General features: G+C 45.8%; 1 protein-coding gene across 1 annotated transcript in view; it reads left to right on the top strand.

Annotated features, from left to right (window-relative positions):
- The window catches only part of LOC117998054, a 38,202-nt gene extending 25,194 nt beyond the window's left edge, over positions 1-13,008 (top strand). The window contains exon 3 of the transcript XR_004675938.1: positions 12,238-13,008. The gene's annotated coding sequence lies outside the window, so the exon portion shown is untranslated. The remainder of the gene's footprint in view (positions 1-12,237) is intronic.
- The last annotated feature ends 10,560 nt before the right edge of the window (positions 13,009-23,568 follow it).

Raw genomic sequence — 23,568 nt, 5'->3', positions numbered from 1 at the left:
TCACAGGGTCCTTGTACGTGAGAGAGGGAAGCAGGAGATCCAGGATTGGAGCACTGCAGCGAGGATGAGCAAGAGCCCACGAGCCATCGCTGGCTTTGAAGGCAGAGGACCTGGGAGCCCCTAGCAGTGGGGTCAGTTGGAGAAGCAGATCACCTCTTGAACCTCCCGAAGGAATACCAGCCTGTCAACACCTGGATTTTATCCCAGTGAGACCCATTTTGGACTTTTGACCCCCAGAAGTGTAAGGTTACAGTCTGCCACCCGGAAAAAGACTGGAAGAAATATGCCCGAATGTTAACCATGATTAAGTTTAGATTACAGGTGGAAAATGAGTACGGGTGATAGTTATTTTCTTTTTTATACTTTACCTTAATTTTCAAAAATAAAAACATTAAATATCATCACTCCAGGATGTTATAAATAGCCCCTCCTGGGCTTGGGGCCAAACCAGAGCACCCAGCACTGAGCTGTGTGCGTGGAGAAGGCAGAAAATGGAGGAAAACCTTCACTGCACAGGGGACATGACTCACCTCTGTACATAGCACGTGGGCACGGAATGGATTAGTGAGGGCTGCTTGGTTTGTAGGGTGTGTTCTCATTGCCTGCTCTTCTCTGTTAACTTTCTCCAAAGCCCTTGCTTGCCTTCCCTCCTTCCCACCTCTCCCCTCATGGATCCACAGCCCCCATTTTCCCGAAGACTTATAGGCAGTTAATATGTGACCCCCAGACAAAGAATATCCATCTGGGCAAAACCCTAAAAAATCAATGTGCTGTGGGAGTACAGAGCGAGAAGCATTCACCTGCCTGTGGGAGCCCCTTCAGGGTGTCTGAGGGAGCATGCCATTTGAGTTTGCTGAGGGCAAGGGCAGGAGAAGAAAGGGTGTGAGAGGCGGAGGAACGGCTGGGGCAAGGGCAGGAAGGGAGAAACAGTGGATCCCTCCACCCCCTCCCAGCCTAGAAACAGTAGACTCTGCCCTGAGGGTAAGCATGAGACTTTGTCCTTCAATCTAAATGGTCCATCACCTCAGTGGATCAAACCCAAAGGAACAAATCTCTAGGCATCAAGGAGTAAGGTCAGAGACCTGTTATGGGGCGAACTAAGACACTCGGGCAACTCAGAATCTTATCAAGTAGCTTTGGACTTGGTGTCCGGGGAGAATGTTCTCATGAAGCATTTGTTGTTTAGGGGCATCTGGGTGGCTCAGTTGGTTGAGCATCTGACGCTTGATTTCGACTCAAGTAGTGATCTCAGGGTTGTGGGGTCAAGCCCTGAGTTAGGCTCAGCGCGGAGTCTGCTTGTCCCTCTCCCTCTGCTCAAATAAACAAACAAACAGAAATATTTGTTGTTTAAGGCTCAGGTTTTTCTGTTCTTTCCCTCCTGTTTCTTGCAGTACTGGGGTGGGCAGGGTCCCCCTGTCCTGTATACGTGCCCAGTGTTTTGCAGGAAGGGTTTGTTTCCTTGTTGTTTGTTTCCTTCAGCTAACTCTGAGGTTTTTGGGTTTTTGTTTTGTTTTCTTTCACCAGCACTTAAGGAAACGATAGAGTAGCTCCTTTTCTCCACTAACAGTCTCATAATGGAGTCATCGAAATCTCATCTTGAATCTTCCACCCTCCAAGGGAGCCACGCCTCTTCCTGGTCCTCCTAGATTCTGGGGGACTCAGAGGCCATGCAGAGCTCTATGTGAGGGAAAACAAACACATAACAGAAAACAAAACCCAGGAGGGGCACCTGGGTGGCTCAGCCATTAAGCGTCTGCCTTCGGTTCAGGTCATGATCCCAGGGTCCTGGAATCGAGCCCCTCTTCGGGCTCCCTGCTCAGTGGGAAGCCTGCTTCTCCCCCTCCCACTCCCCCTGCTTGTGTTCCCTCTCTCACTGTGTCTCTCTCTGTCAAATAAATAAAATCTTTAAAAAAAAAAAAAAAAAAGAAAACAAAACCCAGGAGTGAGTAAGAACTGTTGCAGTTGCCTCTGTATTCTTAAGGTATGTATTCCTTTCTCCCTTCCCCCTCTCCACCCTGATATTTGAGGGCCAAGTCTCCATCTCTGGGCACAAAACTGGTTTCCTTGCTGCCATTATGGTTTGGTTCTACCCACCCAGACAATGGGCCTTTTTTCCCCCCTACAGTCAAAGGCCCTAGTATTTGGCCCTAGGAGTTCCACTCTGAACTGGTGCCAAACCTCGAGCCTTCCTGTTCTGTTCCTCCCAGGTCATCTGGGAATCTGCAGGCTTGTGGGGTATGGTAGGGAGTCCTGAGTTATATCCAGAATGAAGGGAAGATTGTGGGAATCCCGCACGGAATTTTGGCCCTTTTGCCATATGCATGATGGGGAGCTTTGGCTAGTAGAGCACAGGCCCCGGGGCTGGAACGCCCTGGCCATGCCTTTGTTCTCTCTTCCTCCTTAAAGTCCGTATCATCCCTTCAGGGCCCAAGGACCCACCATCAGATTAAATAAATTTGGCTGATGTGTGGGTGAGAGGTGACATGTTCCCTGGGTGGCTGGCCTCTTAGGTTAGAGTGGAGTGGTGGATATTTTTGGCCTGGTCTTATTTCAGGGCTCTCTTTGGTAGCAGGAGGGGTAGGGCCCTCCCAAATTGTGCAAGTCTTGACAACCAGCCTAAGGTGTTTGGAGTCCTGTGAGTGGGGAACTACCAGAGGCTTTCAGTGGGGAGTGACCTGGTCAGATTGTATTTCAGGACACACGCTCTCGCAGTTGGTTTATTGCAGCTGTGGGGAGTCCACGTGGGAGTCTGAGATCTGAGCTGGGAGTGCAGGGGCAGGAGAGCCATTTGAAGAACTGGCAGGCCTTGGTGAGTGACCAGAGTGGGTGATGGTGAGTGGGGAAAGACAAAGGTGACTTGGAGCTGAGTCTGGTTTGGGCTCTTGGGTCGATCGGGTGCCAATAGCCCTGAGATAAGGATGAGGGATAGGCTGGCTTGGGACTGAGATGCTAAACACAATTTTGGGTATGTTTGGATGAGATGCTTGTGGACTGTCCAGGTGGAAATACTATGGGCAGTGGGTAGAAGCTCTAGGAGGAGGCCAGGCTGGGGCCAGGAAGTGGTGGAGGCAGTGACGGAGAAGAGGGAGCATGCCCAGACCTTGTCCCTCAGCTCGGCGTGGTCCCCTCAGCACAAGGCCAAGGGTACGCAGGCCTGAGCGCTATTCTCCATCAACCTTTTCTGTTGATCAGAGTGATTTTTCAGGGTTTGGGCCAGATGGATATTCTTCGTCTAGGGGTCACATATTAACTGCCTATAAGTCTTCTGGAAAATGGGGGCAGTGGGTTGATGAGCGGGAAGGTGGAAAGGAGGGAAGGCAAGGAAGGGCTTTGGAGAGGAGCAGGCCATCAGAACACACCCTACAAAACACTTGACATTCATCACAAAACATAAAAGCACAATGTAAATTTCAACTTTCGTTGAGAGCCCGGTGTCCAGCGTCCAGGGGCAGAAGGGAGTGGTGAGACTAGAAGGGCACAGGGAAGAGGTAATTTAGGATTAAGCTAATAGCGAAGCGGCTGGCTCTAGAAACCCTATAGCTTAAAAGTTACTCGACCTGTCAACTTTTTGGGAGTAATGAGTGTTATATGTACCTATTGCAATATAAAATAGTACTAGCCAACAAATGGGGTGTGCTTACTAATTATAGTACAACTGACAAGTAGTAGAACAGCTGGTACCCAGCAAATACCGTGTGCTTACTACCTGCCAGGTAGTGTGCTAAACACAGTGAATAACTAGATCACCTCACGTGCTCGCCGTAACAGCACATGTGGTGGGTACTTTTATGAGCCCCATTTCACAGATGTGGGGGCTCAAGTGCAGTCGTCTGCCCAGGGGCCTGCAGCTCGTGCATGAGAGCCAGAGTCTGAGGCCAGGTCTGGCCTCTGCTCTTAGCCACCGGGTGGCGGGTGGGGCAGTGAGAAGGCAGGACTTCTCTGAGATGGTCCTCGAGCATCTGTATCAGAATTATCTGGGATGTTTGTTAAAAATTGAGATCGACGGGTCTCACACCGGACCAACTGAGAGCAGAATTTCTCAAACACTGATAGTTGAGACTACTGAGTGGGGGCCGGAGGTCTGGGTTCTGGAAGGCAGTGGAATCTTGGCTTCTTGAGTCACCCGCTGTTTGGGTCTCGTCCGTCTGTGAATCGACAATGCAGTCTACGCTTGCTTTCTTCCTCTGTGCTGTTGGAGGGGTACATTCTGTCCTGAGAATGGATGAAATTACGCTGACATTTGTGATAGGGAGGCATTTGGAGGCAGCGTCCTTTATTCACATTTTCCTTTCACCCTTCATTTGCTTCTCCCCCCCGCCCCAGGGTGGGTTTCACTTCTCTGCCTGTCCCCTGGGGTGGCTTGCCACCTGGGTGGGACAGAGGCTCGGGGAGGGCAGGGGAACCCAGGAGGGGCTCAGGGCTCTATGGGGGCTCTGGCACTACAGGGAGAGCTCTGCATGCAGCTTAGCTGCCCCACCCTGTGAGAGTGGGGACAGGGGAGCTGCAGCCCAGGATGCCGGGTGGAGACCCCGTCACCCATGGCAGTGGGCTTTTCTGAAATGGAGGGTTAATCTCCCTAAGGCTCCAAACCAGGCAATGCAGATAAACAGGAGGAAATGCCAATCCTCATCTCATCCCCTAGTGAGTTTGGAGGGCGGATCTAGTTACACCCCTACCTTGAGTGAGGACAAGGGAGTTTTTGTTTTTTTTTTTTTAAAGATTTTATTTATTTATTTGACAGAGAGAGACAGCGAGAGAGGGAACATAAGCAGGGGGAGTGGGAGAGGGAGAAGCAGGCTTCCCGACGAGCAGGGAGCCTAATGCGGGGCTCGATCCCAGGACCCTGGGATCATGACCTGAGCCGAAGGCAGACGCTTAACGACTGAGCCACCCAGGCACCCCGAGGACAAGGGAGTTTTATACGGTTCACTTTGGGGCATATTCCCACCCCGGCCTCTGGAAGACCCAGAGGGAGGGGGAGAGCCCTGGGCTGGGAGTGAGGAGAGCTGGTTCTTAGTAGTGTGTGAGCTAAGTGTTACTGGAGAAAGTCACTTGTCTACGCTGGACTTGGTTTTCTTATCTGAAGTTGAATTTGGCTGAGATAATCTTTTATGTTCCTTCTTGCCCTCAAGTTCTGATTGTGTGATTAGTAGCAGAAAGACAGGGGCAGCTGTGGCAGATCCCTGAATGCTTCTCCTGTCTCACATGCCTGCCTTTTCCCAAACGAGCAGATTGGAAATTCTGTTTGTGGGGTCGCCTGGGTGGCTCAGTTGGTTAAGCGACTGCCTTCGGCTCAGGTCGTGATCCTGGAGTCCCCGGATCGAGTCCTGCATCGGGCTCCCTGCTCGGCAGGGAGTCTGCTTCTCCCTCTGACCCTCCCCCTCTCATGCTCTATCTCATTCTCTCTCTCAAATAAGTAAATAAAATCTTAAAAAAAAAAAAAAAAAGAAATTCTGTTTGTGTCTCTTCTTGCAGAGCTCTGTGTTTATTTCAGTGGCCTGAAGATGTCCACTGTGGGTGTGGTGAGGAGAGTCTTTGGAGTCAGGAGCCCCCCTCGGCCCTGGGGAAGGATGGCCGAGTTGGGGGTTCCCTGCCATTGCACAGAATTCTCACGGTTTGGTTTGATATGACTTCCCTTCCTGTTCTTCTGCCTCCTGCACAGCCTTCCCCTGAACATCACATTCAGTTTCCGGAGTGGGCTATGATTGTTTGGATAACTTTCCTGGCTCTTTCCTGCCTGTGGTTCCCTGAAACAAATAGCAGGAAATTCCTTTCATAGCCATCAGGGTCTCCACTTCATGTTTTCCTCTTTCCCCGAAGAACCGGACAGAACGCGCAGGCCACAGAGATGCATGTGCATGCTCTAGCTCCCAGTGTTCATCTGCTGAAGCGTGATGGGCTTATATTCTTAATATTGTCTGGGGGCTCGAGGCACACTTAGGAGTTTTGTGGTGTCCTAATGACTTGTGTGTGGCTACCATTTAGTTTAGAGTGGGTGCTGGGAATGTGCATGCCTGTGTTACAAGGGCCTGGGTGTGTGCTTGTGGATCAGACTCTGGGGTAAAGGTGGTTGATGCTGAGAGGAAGTGATTCAGTGGTTTGCTCTCTCTGTTTCTGCTTTTTTTTGCAACATACTGGTAACGTGTTGTCAGAGGGCTGATTAAATAGATGTTAGAAATTTCCTTAATCCGGTCTGAAATTCACCTTGTTTTATTCTTGGGTGTGTAACCTGTGAGGGTGTGGAGAGGTGGAGAATGAAACACCGGATCTTTCTGAGCAATGGAGGTCGGTTCTCACAAATCAGATGTTGATTATTTAGCTATTGCCACCTTTGGATTTGTGAGCAGGATCCAGAGGGTTGGAGAGCTTTGGTGACAGAGGTATTATGTTGTTCTGGGACGATTAGAGACAAGTTGACAAGCAGGAAACAGATCACGTTTGTGGCTTGTTTCTACCCAATCTTCAGCATTCCGACCTTTAAGAATAATTTGATTTCCCTGATGCTGTCACCTACTACCAACTGTCAGGAGCTGAATTTTCAAGGATAAATGAAATTCACTCCCTGTCCTGAGTTGTTAATAGTTGGTCTTTTCTTGGACAAGGCTTTCTGGGCCCAATTCCCTCAGTTCCTGACTTTCTCACCAGGAAGCCGTTGAGAGCTCTCAGAACCAGACAGGAGAGGTCGACGCTGAAATGGCAGATGCAGGAGAGCGGGGCAGGAGTCCAGCTCCCTGTATGACCTGACTCTCTTTTTCATGAGCACAGTGACCGTGGGAGGTAGGAAACTGGGCTCCTTCAGAAATGTTATGATAGGTAACATGGTGGGGATGGCAACTCCAATTGTCCCTCACCTTGTCTCTCAGCTCCTCACGACTCAAGAGCATGCCCTCAATCATTCCCAGAGATGGACAATGAGTGTCTGTTTCTTGGGGCCCTGGAAGCAAGATTGGTTAGCTACTCCTAAGAACACAGCAGTGAGGGATGCCTGGGTGGCCTAGTCGGTTAAGCTTCCCACTCTTGGTTTTGGCTCGGGTCATGATCTCAGGGTCATGAGATTGAACCCCATGTTGGGCTCCACATTCAGCATGGAGACTGCTTGAGATTCTCTCTCTCTCCCTTTCCCTCTACCCCTCCCAGTCTTTCTCTCTCTCAAATAAATAAATAAATCTAAAACAACAACAACAACAACAAAAAGAACATCAGCAGTGAGAAGGGAGGGCAATTTGAGGCCTGTAGAATTATCTTTAGGGAACTACAATTACTTCACTCCATTCAGACCAGGAGGTTGGTGGTAGCTAAGGGTGGGGAAGGGAGAAGGATGCACAAAAAATGCTCAGACAGGTGCCAAAATTTCTCATACCAAGCTCATATCCCTTCTACCCTTGTGAGGTACCAAGTGAACTTGGATAGTAATTCCTCTCTCTGTGGAAAAACCATTTTGCTAAGGCTCCGTGCTGTCCTTTTGTGACTTCTTTTCCTCTTCAATACTGCCTTTGATATTCATTTCAGCCTGAGGTCATTTGTGTAAAATTACTGGGGGTAGGGTGAGTGACATTTTTCCAGACTCTACATTCCTAGGGTCGGCTCTGGGCTCTGCACATTTCTGCTTTTCCAGGTTGACCCTGGGAGCTTAGCTCCAGCCTGGGTCCTTCTGTAGCTCTTTCACCAGCCCGGCTGCTCCCTACGAGAGAGACTTCAAGTGCTGGGATTTCTGAGATGTCCATGTGCCTTTGGAGTCAGGTAGACCAGACCTGGATTTAAGTTCACGTTTTGTTCTTTATTAACTGCATGACCTTGGCAAGTGACTTAAACTCTCTTAATACTCAGTTGCTATACTCCTGTCAAATAGTGAGGCAGGAGGGATCGTAGTCCCTGGGGCTTCCATGGTGTCAGGGCTTCTACCGATCTGTCTCTTTCAGACAGGGCTTGTTGGCAAAAGTCTCATCCTTGTAATCCCAAAGTTGCCTGACAGGCCCCAAAAGGAAAACACAAGAGCTGAAACTGGGTGGCCATAGGGAGGGGCTCCCTCCCAGCCAACCAGGGCTCAAGAACCACTTCTCTAACTCTGCTTCCGAGGAGCTTGACTTCTCACTTCCTGACATCTTATGCATTTAATCAGGGCTTCCAAATAAGCCACCTGTGGAACAGAGTGGGGCTACTGCCTAAATTGGCACAGGGTGAAGGGTTAGTGCCAGGAAGCCAGGGAGACCCAGATGTGGGCTTCAGAGGAGGGGAGTGTCAAGCTGGCTCTGCTGCCTGGTGTTGTGTACCTTGGCTCTCCGCCTGGCCCTGGCAATGGCTTGGTCACTGACGAGTGGTTCCGGCACGCCTGCCCCACTCGAGGTGCCAGCTGGGCTTAGAGGCCACAAGGCTTTGGAGTCCCTTCGTGGCTCTGCCACTTTTTAGTTGGGTGGTCTTGGCCTTTTATTCATGTTCTCTGACCCTCAGTTTTCTCATTTGTGAGAAAATTGTGAGGATCAAGTGAAATAACATACATAAAGCACCAGAATAGCAACTCACATACTGTAGGTGCTCAGTAACTGCTCTCAATCATGGGTGGAGGCGGTTGGGGGATGGGGGAAATATAAAATGCGATTCTTTGCCTTTTTTTTTTTTTAAGATTTTATTTATTTATTTGTCAGAGAGAGAGAGTACAAGCAGGGGGAGTGGCAGACAGAGGGAGAAGCTGGCTCCCCGCTGAGCAAGGGGCTCCATGTAGGACTTGATCCCAGAACCCTGAGATCATGACCTGAGCCGAAGACAGACGCTTAACCAACTGAGCCACCCAGGCATCCCCGATTCTTTGCCTTTAAAGGTTACAGTCTGGGTGGGGGTCAGAGGTAATGAGACAGGTAAACATATAAATCACAACCTCATAGGGACGGTTTATAATGTAACACAGGGCCCCAAGTGTAACTGACATGAGGGCTTTTGGAGTTCAGACATAGGAGAGCTGCCCTGTGGATTAGGCTGCTCTGAGAACGCTTCCTGAACAAGTGTACTGTGCAAATGTGCAGAGGTTAGGAGGACGGCAGAGGGGCATTCCAGGAAGATATCCGAGAGGAGACGAAGCAGCGTAAGTTCAGGGGAAGGAGAAGAAACCAGTTGGATACCCCTAAAGGATAGAACCATCCTTAACAAAGGTCAGGTAAAGGCAGATATTCCAGACAGGATTTTTTTTTAAAAGATTTATTTATTTATTTGAGAGAGAGAGAGAGAGAGAGGACGCGAGCGGGGGAGGGAGGGGCAGAGGTAGAGAAGCAGCCTCTGAGCTCTGCTGAGCACGGAGCCCAATGAAGGGCTCGATCACACCACCCTGAGATCATGACCTGAGCTGAAATCAAGAGTTGGACACTCAACCAACTGAGCCACCCAAGTGCCCCCGCCCAGATATGTTTTTAAAAAAAGACAGAGAAAGGTGAGTCAGGCAGAATTTCAGGAGAAATTCCAGGGTCTCAAAATTAGAGTGATCTGTAGGTAGAGCAAAGGAGGTGGCTGCCAGTAAGCTCAGGCCAGGCTGAAGTTCAGGAGAGGAGCCTAGAGGGCAGAAAGAGAAGAAAGCATCCCCCCCCCCCCCCCCCCCCCCCCCCCCAATCTGGACCTGTCAGTTCACATATGGCACCACCCAAGTTTTCCTGAAAGGGAGTGAAAACTAAGTCAGGCCAAATCCTTAGCGAGCCAGTTAGGGGCCTGAGGAACGGGATCTGTTGTCCAAGGAAGTTTAGACCTCGGCATGTGGTATCCAGTGAGAATTCTCTGGTTAGGCTCTGGCTGTTTTTGGCTGAAAATGTCTGTCTTTGAAAAAAAATTCTTTTGTATTTGTTTCTCTTCTTGTTCCTGTTGTTAGTTCCTACTGAAAAAATTAGTCAGTCTTGGCTGAATGGAGTAGAAAAGGTTTGTTCTTATCTAGCCAGTGTAACTAGGGTGGTTTTAAGAACAGCTCTGGAAAACAATGTGGTGGTGGCCATGCCATCCCATTGCCCTTTTTGATAACTTTAATAGCATGATTGCATTGTCATTATGCTCTATTCTTTATCTGACTGAGTATATATTTAACTTCTCTCACTCCTTTGAAAGCAGCTTAACGTTAGAACCTGTATCTGACTTTTTTTTTTTTTAAGATTTATTTATTTATTTATTTGACAGAGAGAGACACAGTGAGAGAGGGAACACAAGCAGGGGGAGTGGGAGAGGGAGAAGCAGGCCTCCCGCAGAGCGGGGAGCCCGATGCGATGCGGAGCCCGATGCGATGCGGAGCCCGATGCGATGCGGAGCCCGATGCGGAGCTCCATCCCAAGACCCTGGGATCATGACCTGAGCGGAAGGCAGACGCTTAACGCGTGAGCCACTCAGGTGCCCCTCTATGTTTGACTTTTAAAGTACCTGCCAAGAAACTACTGATAGGGGGCGCCTGAGTGGCTTAGTGGGTTAAGCGTCTGCCTTTGGCTCAGGTCGTGATCTCAGTGTCCTGGGATTGAACCCCATGTTAGTCCCTATGTCGAGCCCCACATTGGGCTCCCTGCTCAGTGGAGAGTCTGCTTCTCCCTTTCTCTCTCCCTCTGCCTTTCCCCCTGCTCGTGCTCGCTTGCGCGCTCTCTCAAATAAATAAAATCTTTAAAATAAAAAGAAAAACTGACATTATAGGTACCCAATAAATATTTATTAAATTGGAGGCTTTTCCATGTGCTTCATACACAGATTCCAGTAAATGCTTGATATTTTTCATTCATTCATTCGTTCATTCATTCATTCAATCTCTTAGTAAGTAGTCTCCTGAATGCCTACTAGATACTAAGCATTGTACTGGCATATAATGGGAATAAAAACGAAGGGTTTTAGTGGTCCTTAAGGAGCTCATGGTCTTGTAAGAGAGTCAGATAAACAGGCAGTTACAGAGCAGAATGACAAGTGTTGTGACTGAGGGACAGATGGGGTATTACAGGAACACAGAGGAGAGTCTCATAATTCATCTGAGATGAGGGTAGAGCTGTTGAGACCAGTCAGACAAGGCTTTTTTAGCTTTTTCTTTTTTCAAGAGCAAAATTCTAAAGGAGGAATAAAACTTGAGGAAAGAGTCTTCCAGGCAGAGGGAATAGCATGGTGTGAGGGGTCCTATATTCAGGGAACTGCAAGCGGTTGAGTATGTTGTAACAGGGAATACAGAGGGACAGTGGTTAGAAATAAGCAGTTTTGATATAAAAGGCAAAATAAATAAATAAATAAATAAATAAATAAAGGCTTTTGAGGAGGAATCAGCATGACTGAATCAGCCTGACATGCTGGGTAAAGAAGTTTGGATTTTATCCTCTGGGTGATGGACAGCTACACCTAGATTTTAGGCAGAGCATTGACATCATCAGATTTGTGTTTGGAGATCACTTTGACTATCAAAGTGGAAAACAAATGGAATCAATGTGTTGGAGGAAGATGAGCTACAACCAGACCAAATCAACAAGGGAACCCCAGGAATAGGATAGGTGAGTTAGGTGATTGCTGCTTTCTGCTTCTCTAGGATGCTCCTTTCCATCTATACCTATAGATAGGTACCTATAATGTCAGTAGTTTCTTCTTTTTATTTTATAGATGTTATTTATTTGAGAGAGAGAGCATGCAAGGGAGCACGAGGGACCAGGTCTCTAGTACCTACCATAGCACCTGGTAAACAGGAGGCGGTTCAGAAATGCGTCTTAGGTATCTTGCTCCTCTTTGTACCACCCGAGCCTAACTCGATGCCTGACCCTTGGAGGCGTTCAGTGGGCATTGGTTGGCTTCACCACCGTGACTTGTGTAACAGCTACTGGGCACTGATTTGAAGGTACGGTGGGTACCCTTTCTCCTGTGGTCACAAACTAGGCGAAATCGCTTTCCAGATTAGGACTGACCTTGAAGATATCTTTTGCATAGTCTTTCTCAAGATGTTTCCAAAGACATTCTCCATTTCGTGATGAGTCTTTGTTCCAAAGTGAACAGTGGGTTCCTTTAGGGCAGGAAACATATTTTTATCCATTTTTATATTCCCAGGACTTATCACAGTACATGATACGTAGTGGGTGATGGTAGGTATTTGTTTCATGAATTTGAAATTCATTGTTTTGGACTTGAAATATGTTTTATGAAATATGCTGATTCCTCCTCAAAAGGCTTTATTTATTTATTTATTTATTTATTTATTTATTTATTTTGCCTTTTATATCATATTTTAATGTGCATGTACTAAAATTTACGTATTTGTGTAAGAATCATTAGAGGACCAGAAGCAACAAGACAGAAGTCAACCTCCCCTTGCATGTGGGTTGTATGGCAGACGATACCAGGTCATTGACAAGAACTGCAGTAGGCAGAATAACAAGGCCAGTCCCCTCTTGTGCCACCGCAGAGCAGCACACAGGTAAATATGAAACACAGAAGCATAATAATTGTTGCAAGCAGTCTTGTTGTTTCAAACATTTTCTTCAGCTTCATGGGTCCCATCGAAAAGCACGTCCTGGCTAATGCAGCAGTATTTCCAAGGGTGTAAAATGCTGCAAAAAGCTTTATGCCACCAGGAAGCCACAGCAATCCAGTTTCAAGGATAGAGAATAAAGTGCCGCACACAAAGCATATGACAAACCACTTCAACCTGGTGTTGACCCTAAGGGACGAGGCATCCAGGACCTGTGAGGTTCGTCGTCCTGACCGCTCGTGAATTTCAAATTCATGGAAAAAATACCTACCAGCTTCTCCGATGGCCCTGCTCCCCCACCACACTGGCAGCCCCTGGTTGCTGGCCCCCTCAAAAGCCTTTTAAACCTGTGGCCTAATGGGCAACTAGGCATACCGAGGACTGGAGGAGAGGAACTCTAAGGAGATGGGAGAAGTTAGCAGAATGGGAAGTAAGTTATTTCTCAGAAATACTTAAAAGCTGAATTGAAACAATTCAGAACAGTTCTAGGCCAAAAGTTGTAGATTCTTAGAAAGTCCTATTGGGGTGGCGCCTGGGTGGCTCAGTCGTTAAGCGTCTGCCTTCGGCTCAGGTCATGGTCCTGGGGTCCTGGGATCGAGCCCCGCATCAGGCTCCCTGGTCTGCGGGAAGCCTGCTTCTCCCTCTCCACTCCCCCTGCTTGTGTTCTCTCTCTCGCTGTGTATCTCTCTCTGTCAAATAAATAAAATATTAAAAAAAAAAAAAAAAAGAAAGAAAGTCCTATTGGGGAGATTGGGAAGCTCTGGTTTCCCTTTACCACTTACCATTAATTACACAGATTACTTTTGTTTCTCCTCATATACTTTATTTTAATTTTTTAAAAGATTTTATTTATTTATTTGAGAGAGAGAGCACACGTATGAGAGGGCACAAACAGGGGAGAGGGATAAGCAGACTTCCTGCTGAGCAGGGTGCCCAACACGGGACTCTATCCCAGGACCCCAGGATCATGACCTGAGCCGAAGGCAGATGCTTAACTAACTGAGTCACTCAGGCGTCCCTCTCCTCAGTGATTTTAAACTACAGTTAAACTAGATGACTCAGCATGTTTTCTTGATTCTTTGTCTTTCTGTATTTCTTCATTAGGAATGCCCTGCTCTTTTATGCCATTATCATCATCCTTTAATTCTCTGCTGAAATGCTACACTCTTTCCCTGAAACCCTGTGGAAGAAATAGTCTCGCCCTACCCTGAACATCTCAGTTTTTAGACCCCCTCATGGTACTTAATGTTATTACTAGAATTATATATGGATTATCATTCCTATTCCCACTAGAAAGAAGGGATCTAATTTAGCTATGTGTATTTCATAGCACAGGGCCTTGTAAGTGTGGAGTGAACCATATGACAGAACTGTATTACTGGCTTAGTATGATGTTTAATTTTACATGTCAACTTGACTGGGCCATGGGGTGCCCAGATATTTGGTCAAACATTATTCTGGGTGTTTTTGTATGAGATTAACATTTACATTGCTAGACTGAGTAAAGCAAATTGCCCTCCCTAATGTGGGTAGACCTCATCCAGTCAGTTGATGGCTTGAATAGAACGGAAAGGTCGACCCTCCTCTGAGTAAGAAAGAATTCCTCCTGGCTGTCTGGGACATCAGCTTCTCTCTGCCTTCAGACTTGAACTGAAACATTGGCTCTTCCTGGGTCTGGAGCCTGCTGGCCTTTGGACTGGAACTACACCATTGGCTCCCCTGGCCTCCAGCTTGCTGACTTACCCTGCAGATCTTGGGACTTGTCAGCCTCTTTCATCAAGTGAGCCAGTTCCTTATAAATCTCTATCTATCTATCTATCTATCTATCTATCTATCTATCTATCTATCTAATCTCTGTATCTAGATATATATCCATCCTATTGGTTCTGTTTTTCTTGAGAACCCTGACTAATACACTTAGGTCCTGGATTTTATTTCTTATTTTATTTATTTATTTGTAAAGATTTTATTATTGAGAGAGAGCATGCACAGAGGGAGAGTGAGGGGGAGAAGCAGACTTCCCGATGAGCGGAGAGCCCGACGTGGGGCTTGATCCCACGACCCTGAGATCATGACCTGAGCCAAAGGCAGATTGGGCCACCCAGGAGCCTCTAGGTCCTAGATTTTAGAAATATTCTAGAGAAAGGAAAAGAGTTTGATCTACCTTTCCTGGAATTGGATTAACACAAGGCCAATTTTATTTTTATTTATTATTATTATTATTTTTTAAAGATTTTATTTATTTATTTGAGAGAGAGAGAATGAGAGACAGAGAGCATGAGAGGGAGGAGGGTCAGAGGGAGAAGCAGACTCCCTGCCGAGCAGGGAGCCGGATGCGGGACTCGATTCCGGGACTCCAGGATCATGACCTGAGCCGAAGGCAGTCGCTTAACCAACCGAGCCACCCAGGCGCCCCCACAAGGCCAGTTTTAAAATGATGCTTACCTTTGATACCTTTTCATCTCCCGAATGCTTCTCATGTGAACTCTTCTCCCTTTTCCAAGATTTCTGCCACATAGGACTTGGACACGTCCATCAATGCTCCACTGTAGTACCTGACTGAGGCCCACCCTGCTTCACATGTAACACCCAAATTTTCCTTGCTTTTTTGAGTCCTCTTCCCAACCCAACCCCGTCAGAGCCCCAACTCAGGGTGGTAGGTCCGAGGTAGGTGGTGTGGGGGAAAGCAACCTGACCATTCAAATGATTCATGTATAGCTGAGAGCTCTCTAGCCTTCTCAGAATCATTTGCTAAATGAATTGGGTGAAATATCAAGTAATTTAATAAAATGGGGTGAAGTTTTTAGGCAGAGTGGAAATGATATCTTCGCGTAACTGCCCAGTGGGCAGGCAGGACAGCCTTCTGACCGTCAGCCGTAGGGTGAGGACCTCCGTGCACTTGCTGCTTTGGCAGATTCTTCCCTTTTCCATTTCTGAAACCACAGCTTCTCTAAGAACAATAGCAAGTAAGCGCTCCCACAGAAATAGGGGTGGAGACTATGCTGCTCGCACAAAAAGGGAGGGAGAGGAAAGGGAAACTGTTTGTGTCTCCACTGGATCTTTATAAGTTAGCAAATACTTAGGGTTTTGAAAGGTTGTGATCTCAGGGTCATGGGATTGAACTCTGCATCAGGCTCCACGCTCGGCGTGGAGTTTGCTTGAGATTCTCTCTCCCTCTCTCTCTGCCCCTCCCCACCACTCTCTCTCTCTCTCAAATAAATAAATCTTAAAAAAAAAAATCTTTTTTGAACCCTATTCTTCTTGCTGACTTCCGCTCTAGCACTGTCTTCCTTTGTATAAACAAACTTCTTAAAAGTATTGTTTTTTTTTTTTAAAGATTTTATTTATTTGACAGAGAGAGACACAGCGAGAGAGGGAACACAAGCAGGGGGAGTGGGAGAGGGAGAAGCAGGCTTCCCGCAGAGCTGGGAGCCCAATGCGAGGCTCGATCCCAGGACCCTGGGATCATGACCTGAGCCGAAGGCAGGCGCTTAACGACTGAGCCACCCAGGTGCCCCTTAAAAGTATTGTTTTTAACCAGTATCTCCATTTGCTTATCTCCAACCCACTCCTCAGCATCATAGAGTTAATTTTCTTCCCACCTTGTGCAACCAAAACTGCTCTAACCAAGGTCTCTAATAGTGAAGTTATCCCCAAATAGGATAAACCCTTCTCACCTTCGTTTTACATGATGTCATAGAGCCCTTGCCCCTGTTGGCCACTGCTTCACTCAGACTGCTGCCCTGGCCCCCACTCTGGTGGCTCCCCACAAATCTGCCCATTCCTTTTCAGTTCTCTTTGCCACCTCCTCTGATCTGTCCGTCCCCTAAATGCCATTGGTGTCTAGAGTTCTGTCTTGTCCTGTGTCCTCCTCTCTTCCTATATGTACTCACCAGGCCCTCTGTGACTTCAGTCATAATCCATCTCTCTTGAGTTGTGTATCTCTACTGTCTATTGGGTATCTGCTTTTGAATATGTAGCATGTCCCAAACTGTCTTACCTCCAAACCTGGTTCTTTAAAAATAATAATAGTTATCATTATAATAATATATGTGTGCTGGTAGCCCACAGTTATCTGTGCCAGAAACCCGCTACCACCCTGCCTCTTCCCTTCGTCATTCCCTCAGCTGGTCAGTCATCAGTCTTGACAGTGCTACCTCCTACATATCTCTATCCTGGCCCCTCCTTTCCAACCTAACTCATACTACTAACTCAGGCCCCCGTCGTCTCCTTCTCTGGATCCCTGCAACATCTTCTCTCTGACTCCCTTCCTTGCCTCCAGCCTAATTAATTCTGGGTCCCCTCCCAGCCCCCCACTCACATTGTGGCTGGAGTGGCCTTATCAAACAAACTTCTGATCACATCCTTTTCTGTTATTAAAGTCCTTCAGTCCTTCTATGTTGCCCTCCAGCTGCACTTTTACCTCTTCAGCATGGCTTCCAAGTCTTTTGTCCTGTTACAAATTTAAAAGACCTCAGTTTACTTCCGCTTCCTCTGTCTCAGTCTTGCCCCTCACCCCAAGTCTTGCACATTATGTTCCAGCCACACCAAAGTACTTTAATTCCCGAAATTCCCTGCTTTCTATGAGTCTGGGCCTTTGTACTTATTCTGTCTGCCTAGAACACTCCTGTCATGCCTCTTTATTTTCCTATCAGTTTGAGTTATCTTTCAGTCTTTGGTTTGTACCTTACTTCTGTAATCTACTACACTAACACACCAACCCCGGATTATGCTCCTGAAATTTCCCAGCACTTACCCCTTTTGTAGCACTTACTATGGTCTCTTGAGACCATCTGATGAATGTACTGTAAGCATCTTGTAGGCAGGGATGACGTGTTAAATTCCTGGGGCCTAGAAAAGTACATTTCATATAATAGATGCTCAATAAATATTTGTGGTATCAACGAATGATTTCCATAGTTACTTAGGACACCTTTCTTCTTAAGTCAGTTGAACAAGTGGTATAGAGCTGGTAGGGAGAGAGCACAAATGAGGTGCAAGGCCTTGATATCAGTTTTTGTTGTTTTGTTTTGTTTTAATTAAAGCAAAAGTTCAGATTTTTGCAGTGTTACAGGCTGGCTATGGGTCTTAATGGGCTTATGGGCTAGTATAACTGAACCTAAACTCCAGCTGGCTGACACTGTCCTTTTACAGACCTTTAGATTTCTTTTTAAGTAACAGCTTGAGATAGAATTCATATACCATACAATTCATCCATTTAAAGTGTATAATTCAGTGGTTTTTAGTCAGTTCACAGAATGGCATAACAGCCATCACTGCAATTTTAGAACATTCTCATCACGCTAACAAGAAACCCCATACCCGTTACCAATCGCTCCTCATCCCCATCTCCTCTCTCCATCCCCTGGAAGCCACTAATCTTTTTGTCTCTATGAATTTGCCTGTTCAGGATATTTCATATAAATAAAATCATACAATCTGTGGTATTTGTGACTGGCTTCTTTCACTTAGCCTGATGTTTTTAAGATTCATCCATGTTGTATCAGGTGTTAGTATTTTATTTTTATTTCTTTTTATTGCCAAATGATTTTCCATTACACACCCTGTTTTGTTTATCCATCCATCAGTTGATGGATATTTGGGTTGTTTGCACTTTTTGGCTAGCACAAATAATGCTGCTTATGAACATTTGTGTACAAGCTTTTGTGTCGACATAGTTTTTATTTCTCTTGGGTATATATCTGGGAGTGGAATTGCTGGGTCATATGGAGGACTTCAGATTTTTTGTTTTTTTAAGTAGGCTCCACGCCTATCTTGGAGCTTGGATTCATGACCCTGAGATCAAGAGTCTGATGCTCTACTGATTGGGCCAGCCAGGTGGCCCAGGACTTAAGATTCTAAAGAACAGAGGCTGTAGGGGCGCATGGGTGGCTCAGTCGGTTGGGCGACCAGCTTTTGGTTTCGGTTCAGGTCATGGTCCTGGGGTCCTGGGATTCTGGGGTTGAGCCCCACGTTGGCTCCTTCCACAGAGCAGAGTCTGCTGGAGGATATTCTCTCCCTCTGCCCTTTACTATCCGCCCCCCCGCCCCCTCCCCACCACTCATGCACATGCTCTCTCTCTTTTAAATAAATAAATCTTTAAATAAAAAGAACAGAGGTTGCTTCACAGAATAAGTTCACAAGCACATGAAGCCCTAATAACTCTTGCTCTTTAATTTATTGATTTACGGGCAGGCAAGTTTTACAGCTGACTCTGAAGAATTGACATTAATCAAATTTCCCTATCTAATGTAAAGTAGCCAACGAATGTGCAAAGTCCAATTCTCCTGTGCAGGAGAATAAAGCCCTTCTTGGGTTTAAACGGAAGTGGGAGAAGTTAGTGTCTGGTTCTGCCCATTTCCACTCCCACTGCACTGTACCCCTGGACCACACAGGGCTGGCTGATGGAGTCACGCAGGAAAGCTTCAACTGGGGAAGCTGGCCTAATAACTGACTTTAGCTGTAATTAAATCACTGCTTCCCTCTGTATTTACAGTAGGAATATATTGTTCCTTTTATATTACACCTCTCTTTGGCTCTTGTTTTTTCATCTCCAACATCCCTGCCACCATATACACTCCTGTCTTTCCGGCTCTTTCCTTTCTCCTCAACCTCCTGGTAGTATCAAGTTGTTCCTTGGTCCTATTTAAATTCAGACAATAAAGTTATGAGACTCAACATGAGTTTTAGGATTCCTTTTTTTTTTTTTAAAGGTTTTATTTATTTGACAGAGAGAAAGACAGCCAGAGAGGGAACACAAGCAGGGGGAGTGGGAGAGGGAGAAGCAGGCTTCCTGCCGAGCAGGGAGCCCGATGCAGGGCTCGATCCCAGGACCCCGGGATCATGACCCGAGCCGAAGGCAGACACTTAACGACTGAGCCACACAGGTGCCCCCTAGGATTCCTTTTACAAGTATATCATATCCAGATAAATACGGGTACCTTAAAAGTAGTTGTCCTGGAAAAAAAAAAAAGTAGTTGGCCTGGGTGGCTATATATTTATTCCAAGAGTTCTGTTGTTACTCAAAACATTTTGTTATTTCATGTAGTTTCTCTCAACACCTGTCTGAACCCTACAAGAAGACCAGTTTCACTTCCTTAATAATCACACCTAGTATCGCAGGGGGCCTCCCAATTTGCTTGTATTTATTTGTCTTCCTATTCCCAGTTCCCCTTTTCCTTTCTAGCTCTAGTCCCCAGACCAGAGGAGTTCTGGGTTCAGATGGGGCAAGGCTCGTTGACACAGAGAGGCAGTGAAGGGAGACTGGCATGTTTCACAAGACTTTGACCTTTAAACAAAGCATGCTTAAGCAGCTCTTTTTTTTTTTTTTTTTTTAAGATTTATTTATTTGAGAGAGAGAGCAGGGGGAGGGGCAGAGGGAGAGAGAAAATCTCAAGCAGACTCCCCACTGAGCACGGAGCCTGATGTGGGGCTCAGTCTCAGGACCTTGAGATCATGACCTGAGCCAAAATTGGAGGCTTAACCGACTGAGGCACCCAGGCGCCCCTAAGTTGCTCTTTTTAATGTGACTTTCTCCAGTGTCCTATTTCTGCTTTGTGATCCCCCCTCAGCCTTTTTTATAGGAAAAAAAACATAAAATACTGGGCCTGGGAATATGGCCTTGAATTGTTCTCCTCTCAGAGGAAGCCTGGGGAGAATGAGTAGAGAGAGGCACGTCAGAGGGCTCCATTTCCTTCTGGTCCTGGGTAGTTAATGTTCTACCAGCAATTCCCACTTTTCGGGAGATGCTGCTCAGGGTAGAGGGCAATTCGGACAGAGTTGTGATTCAAGGGAGACCTGCATCTGACCTTCTTCCTACTTTATCTTTAAAGTCTGTAGCTATCTGTGATCTTGTATCTTCTTAGTTCTTAGGCTTTGGATCTTCATATTCTCTTCCTCTTTGAGTCTCTACTCCGGGAGAAAATGAAGATGTTTATTAGGGGCGGGGGGTAACCCTGAAATTTGCAAAACAAAAATTAACATATAGCTGAACTTCCTGCCCATCATGCCTCCCTCTTCTCCCCAGAAGTTTCTGAACCTCCCAAAACCTCAGTGAGATGTTAGCTGATTGTACAAATGTATCTACAGGATTTCCTTAAGATGGAGCTATGTTTGAAGGCTTTATGTTCTGGTTACCATCTTACCTGCTTTTCTCTTTTCCAGAGGATTCTACTTCTCACGAATAGGTATGAGACCAATGGTTGAGAAATTCAGCCTCCCTTCACCCTTTAGTAATTGCAGAATAAGTGATGCAGAGGCTGTTTAGATAATATAGGTGTGGGGAGAGAGGAAAAGGAAGCATTGGAACACCTGCAGGGGGAGAGACCAGAGAGCACCATTAGTGAATGAACATCTCTGGAGCAGAGTAAGGGAGGAGGTGGAAACAAAGAAGGGAGTTCAAGGAAGCCAAATAATTGTAGGAATTGAGGGTATAATCCATAGGGGAGTAAAGGGGGCTAGGCAAAGGCTTTTGGCAGTCCCTTCCCTAGTACCTGAAAAAGTTGCTTGATTAGTGGCTATTATGGACTTGGCCTTAGGGTAGGTTCTGGGGATATAAAGATAAATAAGATATAGTCCTTACTTTACAAGTGTATAGTCTAACAAAAAGAAGAAAGGTAACAAGTACAAATTAGATGAGATTTTAGGGATGCCCGGGTAGCTCAGTCAGTTAAGCGTCTACTTTTAGCTCAGGTCCTGATCCCAGGGTCCTTGCTCAGCAGGGAGTCTGCTTCTCCCTCTGCCCCTCCCCCCCGCTTGTGCTCACACTCTTTCTCTCTCTCAAATAAATAAATAAAATCTTTAAATTGAAGTATAGGTGACATACAATATTATCTTAGTTTCAGGTGTACAACGTAGTGATTTGACAATTGTATACATTATGAAATATGCACTGTAAGTGTAGTTACATCTGTCACCATACAAAGTTATTACAGTATTATTGACTGTATTCCCTATGCTGTGTTTTTCATCCCTATGACTTAAGTTATTTTATAATTCAAAGTGTGTACTTACTTTTTTTTTTAAAGAGAGAGTTCGCGCCTTTGTTTCCATGCCGATAGTGCTCCCACAAACATGGTGAACGTTACTAAACCTGGCAGACTTTCTGCAAGAAGTGTGGCAAGTACCTACTCCACAAAGTAACACGGTACAAGAAAGGCAAAGATTCTCTTTATGCCCAGGGAGAGTGGCGTTATGACAGGAAGCAGAGTGGCTATGGTGGGCAGACTAAGCCAATTTTTTGGAAAAAGCCTAAAACTACAAAGAAGATTGTGCTGAGGCTTGAATGTGTTGAGCCCAATTGCAGATCTAAGAGAATGCTGGCTATTAAGAGATGCAAGAATTTTGAACTGGGAGGAGATAAGAAGAGAAAGGGCCAAGTGATCCAGTTCTAAGTTTAATATTTTGTTATATTATGAAGACAATAAAATCTTGAAGTTATGTTAAAAAAAAGAGTGCGTGCACGTGGGAGCAGGGTGGATGGGGAGTGGGGGGTGTGGGGAGGGGCAGAAGGAGAGGAGAGAAAGAATCTTAAGCAGGCTCCATGCTCAGTGTGGAGCCTGATGCCGGCTGATCTCAGGACTGGGAGATCATGACCGGGAGATTGTGACCTGAGCTGAAACCAGGAGTCGACCGCTTAACCAGCTGAGCCACCCAGGCACCCCAGGAAGTCTTCTTAATCTCTTTCACCTCTTTCACCCATCCCCCCTCACACCCCTCCCCTCTGGCAACCACCAGCTTGTTCTCTGTATTTATGAATCTATTTCTGTTTTGTTTATTTAGATTCCACATACTAGTGAAATCATATGGTATTTGTTTTCTGTCTGACTTATTTCACTTAGCATAATACTCTCTAAGTCCATCCATGCTGGTAAGATTACATTCTTTTTTATGGCTGAGTAATATCCTATTATATGTATATATATATACAACATATTTTTTTGTCCATTCATTTATCAGTGGGCACTTGGATTGCTTCCATATCTTGTCTATTATGAATAATGCTGCAAATAAACATAGGGGTGCATGTATCTTTTTGAATTAGTGTTTTGTTTTCCTCAGGTAAATACCTTGACGTGGAATTGCTGGGTCATATGGTATTTGTGTTTTTAATTTTTTGAGCAACCTCCATACTGTTTTCCATAGTGGCTACACCAATTTACATTCCCACCAACAGCTCACAAGGGCTCCATTTTTCCCATATCATTGCCAATACTTGTTATTTCTTGTCTTTTTGATACTAGCCTTTCTGACTGGCATGAGGTGATATCTCATTGTGGTTTTGATTTGCATTTTTCTGATGATTAGTGATGCTGAACATCTTTTCCTGTGACTCTTGGCCATCTGTATGTCATCTTTGGAAAATGCCTATTCAGATCCTCTGCCCATTTTTTTTTTCTGAAGTTTATTTTTAATTTTCTTTTAAGTAGACTCTACACCCAACGTGGGCTCGAACTCATGACCCTGAGATCAAGAGTCACATGCTCCACTGACTGAGCCAGCCAGGTGCCCCTCCTCTACCCATTTTTTAATTGGGTTATTTGGTTTTTTGGTGTTGAGTAGTATGAGTTCTTTATATATTTTGGATATTACCCTCTTATCGGATATATTATTTGCAAATATTTTCTTCCATTCAGTATGTTGCTTTTTCATTTTGTTGATGGTTTCCTTTGCTGTGCAAAATGTCTGATGTAGTCCCAGTAGTTTATTTTTGCTTTGTTTCCCTTGCCTCAGGAGACAGATCCAGAAGAATATTGATGAGGCCGATATCCAACAGATTACTGTCTATGTTTTCTTTTAGAGGTTTTATGGCTTCAGGTCTTAAATTTAGGTCCTTATCCATTTTGAGTTTAATTTTGTGTATGGTTTAAGAAAGTGGTCCAGTTTCATTCTTTTGCATGTAGCTGTCCAGTTTCCCAGCACCATTTATTGAAGAGACTATCTTTTCCCCATTATATATTTTTGCTTCCTTTGTATGTAATTGACCATACAAGCTTGGGTTTGTTTCTGGGTTCTCTATTATGTCCCATTGATCTATGTGTCTGTTTTTGTGCATGTACCATATTGTTTTGATTACTGTAGCTTTTTGTAGTATTGTTTGAAATCTGGGATTGTGATAATTCCAGCTT

The sequence above is a fragment of the Mirounga leonina genome, unplaced genomic scaffold (assembly GCF_011800145.1).
Source record: "Mirounga leonina isolate KUSES-001 unplaced genomic scaffold, KU_Mleo_1.0 Mir_376, whole genome shotgun sequence".
NCBI classification, from domain to species: domain Eukaryota; kingdom Metazoa; phylum Chordata; class Mammalia; order Carnivora; family Phocidae; genus Mirounga; species Mirounga leonina.
This window is presented reverse-complemented; position numbering and strand designations above follow the sequence as displayed.